The sequence below is a fragment of the Aplidium turbinatum genome, chromosome 3 (genome assembly GCF_918807975.1).
Source record: "Aplidium turbinatum chromosome 3, kaAplTurb1.1, whole genome shotgun sequence".
Taxonomy (NCBI): domain Eukaryota; kingdom Metazoa; phylum Chordata; class Ascidiacea; order Aplousobranchia; family Polyclinidae; genus Aplidium; species Aplidium turbinatum.
The window spans coordinates 43266173-43275365 of NC_137474.1; the positions used below are offsets into that span (position 1 = coordinate 43266173).

The 9193-nt window shown below is 38.0% G+C and overlaps 1 non-coding gene across 1 annotated transcript; it reads left to right on the plus strand.

Annotated features, from left to right (window-relative positions):
• Positions 1–4739: 4739 nt before the first annotated feature.
• LOC145767728 (U6 spliceosomal RNA) lies at positions 4740–4842 on the plus strand. Its single transcript, XR_014288879.1, has one exon. It is a non-coding gene; the product is annotated as a U6 spliceosomal RNA (small nuclear RNA).
• Positions 4843–9193: the final 4351 nt, after the last annotated feature.

Sequence of the window (9193 nt, forward strand, 5' to 3'; positions counted from 1 at the left end):
CTGGCTCGTAAGTTAACTATGCTTTTTTGAACATAATTTAAAGGTAAAAAGATTTTGTATAAAAAGGAAAATTTTATTATTGTTGGAATACCAAAATAATTTTTTTCCAAAAGGCAAGCTTTAAAAACATTATTTTCGCACCAACGTAAGGTGTGCATTAGGCAAAAAATACATGCAATAGACTTTTGAAGACAAACTTCTTGAAAATAGCCAAGCTCCTTTGGTAAAAGGGCAAAGCAAAGTTAGTTAAACACCAAAAATGGACGCAGTCCAATTTGATAGTCCGTTGACGAATTAAGCTTCATCGCAAAGTTACTTTTCAGGCCAGTGGTGATACCTAGTTCCTCCCTCATTCCTCCAGGGTCTGTGCCTACGAAACGAACTGATCCAGACTTAGTCACACTCACAGTGACAAACGATCGCAAACGTACCACTGTATACGTTCCCCCTTTTGCCACCTGGCCAGGTAAGTCGCAAAATGTTTTTCAAGCTACACGTCAAGTTACACTTACATCTACACAGTAGCGTTAAAGGGGTCTAGTAGGTAATGTTCAACTCGGTACCGGGATGACTTTAAGGGCATATAAACATCCCAAGAGGCCCCGAAACTTGAAGAAACCACCCCTTACTCTCTGGATTTGGGCCTTTTTTAGACGAGTTTTGATTTGGCGCCCGAGGATGTCATTAATTGGTACCAGGCCTAAGTTATCTTCTTAACAGCCTTACATCTACATTACAGAGTCACACAAAGCTGCATAAAAATCAAAAATATTTTTTGTGCTTTTGTACATTTTGAGTTGAATAAATGGTACGTCAAACTATGTTTTACTTGCTTCATATGTTAGTGACACACTATAGAACAAACTGAAGCCGTTTCGGGTTTATATACTTGCTGTATAAAATTAGTTGATAGGCTTATTGTCAAACAATCTTTCATGCGTGGCAGGTAACAAAAAGAGACCTGGCAAAGGAAAAATACCAACTTATTACGGAGAAGACAATAACAAAGACGTGAACATTATAAGTAAGAAGACAACTTTATGACATGTCGTAAATCCAGAAGCAACACATGCAGCAATAAAATAATTTGGAATAACTGATTATTTACCCGAAAAGGAAGGTCTGCGTGTCTTGGTTGGTGCCGTAAAGGCACCTCGTCTGTAACCATGAACAATAATTGGCAAATGGACTTCTTCTTTACTCACATCTTATCTTTTTCAACAGCACCTGGTAAAATGAGAATTACAAGGTTCCATCCATCAAACCAATCACAGCAACCAACAGACACAACTATTTGTTAGAAAGCTGGATTTTTAAATGATTTATGGATAATTTAGGCTATGATCAGTCACTAAATATGTTTTACATGATAATAAACGACTGCTTCAATTTTTCAAAAAAATTGCATGATTTTTTTAAAATAAAAACAACATTCTTTTTTTCAGACACAAAGAAAACATCAAATCTTCCTCTTTCCATCGAAGCTTTAGTTGGGATTGCAGCAGGAGGATTTTGCTTCATCTTGCTTTGCATTCTCATCGGATGTAAGATCCATCAAAGGAGAAAGAAGAGGATTCGCAACCATAGAAATCTGACTCAAGCAACGACTACTGGAGGTAAAAAATGTAATAAACTCACACTCGGTTAGAGATCGACACAACCATCAACCAAACAAAATTATAAATATCAATCCGTTTTGTTGCTTCTACCTTTGTCTTAACATCTGCTCTTTTGGCATGTATTGTTTTTGCTATGATGTTCAAGAATAAAAACAAATTGAAAAGAATTATGTTAAAATTATTTGAGTGACATCTAGCGGCTATCTGCAACGCTTCTATCACTGTTTATGTATCCACTTGGTGTTTCAGGTCAACCAGTACAGATGGTAGATTTGGCGCCAACCACGGCTGTGACGCAAAAGCCAGAGAAAAGCCAACCTTTGCCTGAGCAGTACACTAATCAAGGATATGACGGTCAAAACACTAATCAAGGATATATTCCTGGTTACTATGTGCAGCAGGAATTTCCTTATCCACCCGCTTACGCTACCATGCCCAACGCCGGCCAACCCCAACTTGAAACAATGGAGACTACTCATGGACCTAATCCAGTGGCGCTTCCTAATCAACAATTTTACTTTAACTCTGGGCAGTGCATGCCTCAACCTTACACTCAACCAGTTAGCCCTTTGTTTCTATGTGAACCAAATACTGGGTTATACTATCAACATCCCCTCAATCCTGCCCCACAACAATCCCTCGCATCACCAACTCAACCCTCATGCCCAGCCCCTTATACAAATCCCCCACCAAATCATTTTCCAGTCGCAGCTCCAGAATATGAATACAAAGAGTCCAGTTATTCTTCTGATGAAGAGCTTCCTGGGAAGAAGCAGCGCTACACGCATCACAGCAGGAGTAGAAATACCGCTCGCCCAGGAGCGCAAAAGAGGAAACGAAGAAACAGAAGAAAGCGAAAGCGTTAAAGCAAACACCAAGTCATTGTTAATAATAATGCTTGTATTGTATTCTGCAGCTTCACAATGGTAGTTGCATTGCGCTGTTCGTAATTCAACTGTGAGTGGCTTTCAATGCTGAGTCGCGACCGATCGCTTTGAAGCAGCTAGGAACAGAGCAGTACAAGGTTTCACTTATTTACTTTACAATGAAGATATTAACGACCTGTTTTAGCCTGATGCTGTGGTAATAGCAAATTGCACTAGCTTTCGGAACACAGTTTCCTAGTCATGTGCTTCTACGTGGCTGATGGTTTTCAATGATGTTAGTTGATGTCATCTGAGCAATAAAAGTTTGAAGTCAGCGAGCAGGATCTGTATCTTTTGTATTGGTCTAACGTCTGCAGATTTTAAATCAATGTAAAAAACTGTACAGCAGATTGCTGGTTGACACACTTGCGATTACTGCTCCTGGTTTGCTCTTGTAATTTCTTCATTCCTCGCAGTCGTTTCAATGGTCATCTTCAGAGCGAATAGCATAGTGTGGTGTGTTTCATCTGGTGGTGCTCTGGTGGTGCTCTGGTGCGATGGTGGTGCTCTGGTGCGTTTCACGACCAACTCAGTGGCCGAGTGGTTATTGTCTTCGGCTCTGGTGCGGGTAGATCTAAAATCGATTTCAGTCGGGTCATACCGAAGACTTTAAAAACGGTACCGATTGTGTTCTTCCTTGCATAACGCAGTAAGAATAAGTCGGGTAATAATGTGATGACATTTCAAATATGAAGCAAAATTTAAAATGAGTTCTGTTGCTGAAACCTTAACGGTTGTAGAACTACAATATACAAGCCATGATATTATTATTGGTTTACTTCACATTTTCCTAATTTGTGTATCTTCTTCGTAGGAAATGGTTACCTAGAATGCAATTACAATTAAGAGTTTCTCATCTATCGTTAGAATAAAACAGACAGTTTTTTATTGCTTCTGGTGAATTCAGTGAATGAATAAGTGTAGAACTGTTAAGAGAATAATTTGTGCCTGATGCCAATAAAAAAAACGGAAACCGTGGCTTATGATTGGTTGGCGTTTTCATTCTAGTCATTTTTAGTGGCAGAATTTCGACTTGTTAAAGTGGCTACCAGTCAGTTCAATCATATATAGCTAAAAATCGATTTCGATCAGCTGGAAGCTAGATCATCTTCAGTTCAGTGGCGTACCGTGACCACTTTGACAGGGTGTTCAGTGACGGCAAAGCATCAGCGGGGGGTCTGGGGGGCCTCTGCCAGAAAATTTTTAAAATTAACATTGAATTTGGTGCGTTCTGAGAGCATTTTCAGCACAAATTCTGAACATGAACAGAACTGACAAAAATAATGTTGTCGGAATGGAGAAGAATACAAAATAGATATTTATTTGACAGCACCTATTGAATGAAAGACTTAATAATATCAAACATTAAGTTGCATTTCTAAAGTCACATACTTCAGTTCAGTTTTTATTTCCGACCATCAAAACGATTAATATTACTTGCCATAACACAGCAGGAGTCTGAAAAACGCGAAAGTTAAAGCGTGCTCGAGATGGAAATGATTTACTTCAGGGGTCACCAACCTTTTTTGCATGCGGGCCACTTTGGCACTAAGGAGAGCTGTGGCGGGCCGCACTAATAAAATGTTAGGTAGGTTGACTCTTATGCTAAAAAAGAACGTATTTCGTACCCAGTATCCAGCGTTACATGTTGTTCATATTTATGTTAGAATACCGCAGCAACAAAATGAATCGAACAACGCTACTGCCAGGCCAAGCTCCTTTTATAACACTTTTGACTTTTTTTAACAATGCCTAATAAACGAGGCCACTTGTTTTGCGCACTTATAGCGAGGCGAGCGGTTTCATCAGAATATTCATCGCCAAGCAAGAGTGGTGTTGTCACTTTGCTTCACAAATGATATCTTGCAATTAACAATTTTAGTAAACAAGGAAATGTTTGACACATTACAATACAGGCAACAATAGTGACCTACAAACATATCAGCGAAAAATAGGCTCCAATAACAGGGAAAAAGAAACCAGGCACCATGAAACAAATGCTTGTAGAAATCACCCAAAAATCGTAATTCTATCGTAATTCATGAACAGTCTTCCCTTTAAAAAAGCAATGAGTTGGTTTTTCATCCTTTTTGTGAGAGTCTATAAAACCTTCTTTCTTTTGTTATAGACAACTGTCACTTGCGATGCTTATCAGCGTGGCAAGAATTTGTTGATTAATAACATTTTGCAGAACTTGCTTCGGCAGTAGATATACTAAAATTGGAACGATACAGAGAAGATTAGCATGGCCCCTGCGCAAGGATAACACGCGAAATCATGAAGCGTTCTATATTTCTTTAAAAAAAGAAGAAAAAAACATTTTGCAGTACTAAGCTAAATATTTTCATAATAGGCTACAATCAGAAAAAGTCTTTAAATTTATATATAATATTTTGCCAATTTATTATAAATTGAGTTGGCACACCGACCTATTTTGCCAACAAAAACTTGCATAAAGAGAACACTGATCGTGAAACACAATAACGGTGAAGCGCACACTAGTGTTTACATGACATTTGCAAACTTAAAATAAGCAACCCTATGCTCGACATTTTCGAAATTCGAGAACAGACGTTTTAATCAACCACTGGGACAGTGTGGCTGGACATCGCATTGGAATAGCTTTAAGCAACCCCCACCTAGAACTATAATTTGCTTGGTCGGTCGGTGGAATCGTATGCAAAGCGAAAATATGCTTCCCGAAAAGTATTTTTTGCCTTCGTGCTCTTTAACTCCTCAAGAAAAGTATTTTTGGTTATAGTTGTACGCTGATACCTTCCGCGGGCCGCAGCGATACAGCGTGGCGGGCCGCATGCGGCCCGCGGGCCGCCATTTGGTGACCCCTGATTTACTTCATGCGAGGATTAGGCACGGTCGCAACACCTTGAGAAATGTACAAGCGAATTAAAAACAAACATGTAGTAAAAACGGATGTAGTCTAAACGCAGCTTTAGTCACTAGCCAATTTTTTTATTATCAGTACCGGTATCATTTTGTTCATTGGCTTCACATTTTAATATATATAATATATTATATACCGTACCGGTGGTACACCCAAGACGAAACAAACATAGGCAATAATTAATGTGAGACAAACCAGGAGACACAGAAAGCGACTTTGAGTCAGCTGGCACCTGCTACATAATTAAGGTGTTTCAGCAATAAGGTACAATACCAGTAACACACAAACACTCTAATTACAAAACGATTAGATGTGTTGTTTCAGAATGGTGCATCAATGATATTGGCTGTTGCCATAAGCTTTGTTGCAGATTCAGACAAGCTAGTCCTAATTTACTGGCACTTGGTGCATAAAAAACATTTTATCTGATCTTGTTTCCAACTCTGATCACCTCAAACTCTAATCCAACAAGCTAAAACTTGCTATTGCCTGGGATTCCCCCAATGACGCGCCAAGGTGTGCAGATCAGCGAGTGCACAGCCTGGCTGACCTAAAACCATTGCTGTTTTCGCTGCCTTGTGACGTCATTTTTCTTAATTGTTTATTTTAAATAGCACTCGCCAAGCTGTCAGTGCACACCCAGCTTAAAGGTAATGACCGAAAAAAATTAAAGGCAATGACCTCAAACGTTGGAGTATTAAAATTAGAAGGGGACGAGCTTTGCAATTGAAAAGAAAGCAATCAGCATGCACCAAGATGTTAGAATATCATGAAAGTAAAGAACATCGACAACCGATGGAAGTTTTCTTTTTTTTCTGGATTTCTTGGGGTGTTCAGTGCACATCTTAAACACCCTGAATATACGCCACTGCTTCAGTTAAGGGTTAAGTGTTCAGTTAAGGGTTAAGTGGTTAAGGGTTGTGGGTTTGACACCTGTCAGAAGATACTTCATTTTCTTGAAGCCCCAAACAATAGGCATCTCAAAGGAAAACAATGAGACAATAAACAATACACTACGCATTTTTTTCGTTCCCGGCCCCCGAGAAATATTCCGACCTCTCATATAAATATCGTGTCCTAATGTAAACCTACCCTCTGGACCTGCTTTTTGGATAACTACTGATTTAGTAGCTTGCCAAGACACGGGCACATGCTTTCGGAGGGTGTCAAACCGAATGACTTTAGAACATCTGTCAGTAGTTTTTACCACTCTGCCAGAGTGAAATGTTGAAATAGAGGATGTCACACAATTAATTGATGAAAACAAGTTTATAATATAGAGCTTTTAGCCTACTTCACACATGTTAGGTGAGTGCTCTGTGATAAACTTGTTTTCATCCATGTGATATTCCATGCTTTTTTTTCTATTGGGCTATTGTTTTTTATTTTTGTCGCACTACGCAATTACGCATACTGCTTTATCATTGGTAAATTCAAAAGAGGGTTTTGAAGGAAAAGTTTTGTGACGGAGTGTTACTTTGAAATTAGTATTGTAGAACGTGTCTATTGCTTATCAAAAGGATATTTTGTCCGCAGCATGAAAGCTGTTGTACATGGTGTAAAATATAGATGATAAATGACGGTATATTGGTAACCAGCAGCGTTCATAGGGAGATACAGAAGGTATTTTTGGACTGCAGGTATACGCCAGGGACCAGGCTTAACCGATTCAATATTTGAGAAGCATATAATAAGCCATAACGTATATTTTTATGAAAATACAAAATAACGAAAAAATGAGGAATCAATATTTGCTTTATCTGTCCGCTAGACTAGGAGATACAATGCCAGGATGTTGACATTTCGTCCTAGATGTGCTCGTGACAGTTAATAAAAGGAAATGAAATATTTAAGCAAGCAATGTTTGCACTCATTCCATGATTAAGCTTGTGAACTTCAATACAAACTCAGTTAAACTGTTTGCGAGGAAAAAATCTAAATGTCTAATGCCAACGAACTCAATGTTCATAATGTGAAACAAGAAAGGAACCAGTCATACGCTATACGAGGCTGCAATAAAGTTGGCTCAATTTTAGATTAAAATTTAACGTTCGTGCATTTAGGAAAGTCCAACAAAGAAGATAGAGACCTAAGAATGTGGTCTATGTGAGGTAAACCCCACAAAATTTTGCTTGTTGTTTAAAATCATATTGATGAATTTGATGGTACCAAAAACAAAAATGGATGTTTTCAATTTAAATGAATAATTTCATTTTTTGTGAACCCCTTGTAAAGTAATTGTTTCTTCTCGTTGCTGTTCTGTCCAACATAAAATTCTTGCCTAGTTACATTTCTAACGTTGGCTCTTATTGTCCACTTGAATAATGTTCGTGTTCTATTGAATAATAGTAGGATATATCCATTGTCGCTTTGCAAGGTATGTTAGTGACAGTATGCTACCCTTTTTGTATCAGATTGATGATGTCACAACACTGTCACCTGACTTATCCTCACTGTAATTATGCTAGAAAAAATACAATCCGTATCGGTTTTAAAGTATCTGGTTTGACCTGACCTGGAATCGAACCCAGACCTATCAGATACCAGCACTGGAGCCGAAAGCGATAACCACTCAGCCACTGAGTTGGGAGAAAACGTTATAATCGAGCCTGTAGGGCTGTATAAGGAAGGCTATACTAATTTGTTACTTTCGAAGCGGAAAAAACTTAAATAATTATAATCCAATTTTGGAAACTATCCAAAGACATTAGTTAACGTTTTTGAGTGCTATGTTCTCGACAACCGAACTATGTGTGACTCGTGTGGGCAGCCCACGCAGAAAACTTATCATTGTGATGTCAAGTTATTCTTGCAACAGTACCAAAGGCTAGCAAAAGCTGATTTTTTCAGTGTTTGAATTCTTCTTCTTTTATTTGAGTTTTTGGGCCGAGAGTCTATTCTTTTGTGACCCTAGGTTCACGATGTTCTTGGGCGACAATGGAGGGTTGCCAGATAGCAAACACTACTGGAATGATATTAAATTATCGTAAAATGGCAACTTTTGATGCCTGAGTAAAAGCCAAAGATGTACGAATTTTAAAATTCAATTGCACTTCCAGACTTCAACCGTAAATCCGAATCCAAATCTAGATTACAAGCATTTCAAAATCCAAATCCAGTTAAATCTGACGCTAAAACAACGTTATAATTTAAACGAAATAAAATTGCAGTACCTTGTACACAGAAGATCGTTTGAATACAACCTATAGCAATTAAAATAAAGAACAATCCTTTTTGGGTAGTTTTTAAGATGATATTGAAGTAATATCCAAATTAGCAGAAGTCCAAGTTTAAATTAGGTTGTTGAAACAACCTAATTCCAAATCCGGTAGCTGACACCAAATCCGATTTAAATCCCAATTCAAGTGCATTTTCATCTCTGGTATGAGCCACAGTCTGATTGTTTGTGCAAGAGATGTTTTTCAGTTGAGTAAATTAAAGATTAAGCTGGAAAAGCAACGATAATTATTTCGTTATTGAATTTATGCATTGAAGATAAACGCAGTTTTGTATTAGAAAAATTGGCAAAACTAGAGTTCAGTTTTCTGTCTTGTGAGCTTTTTTGTTCTTTTTATTGAAGTTGCTCAGACCGTTCCAATATTTCGTTCCATTTTTGAAATTATTTTTAGCCTAATTCATGATTTCAACAAGTTGTATCTTTTACGAGCTTTCTGTACAGTTTTGTTGATGTTGTCTGACGTTCAAACGATGTAAAAACAAACTTATTAGTGACAAAGATTGTTTCG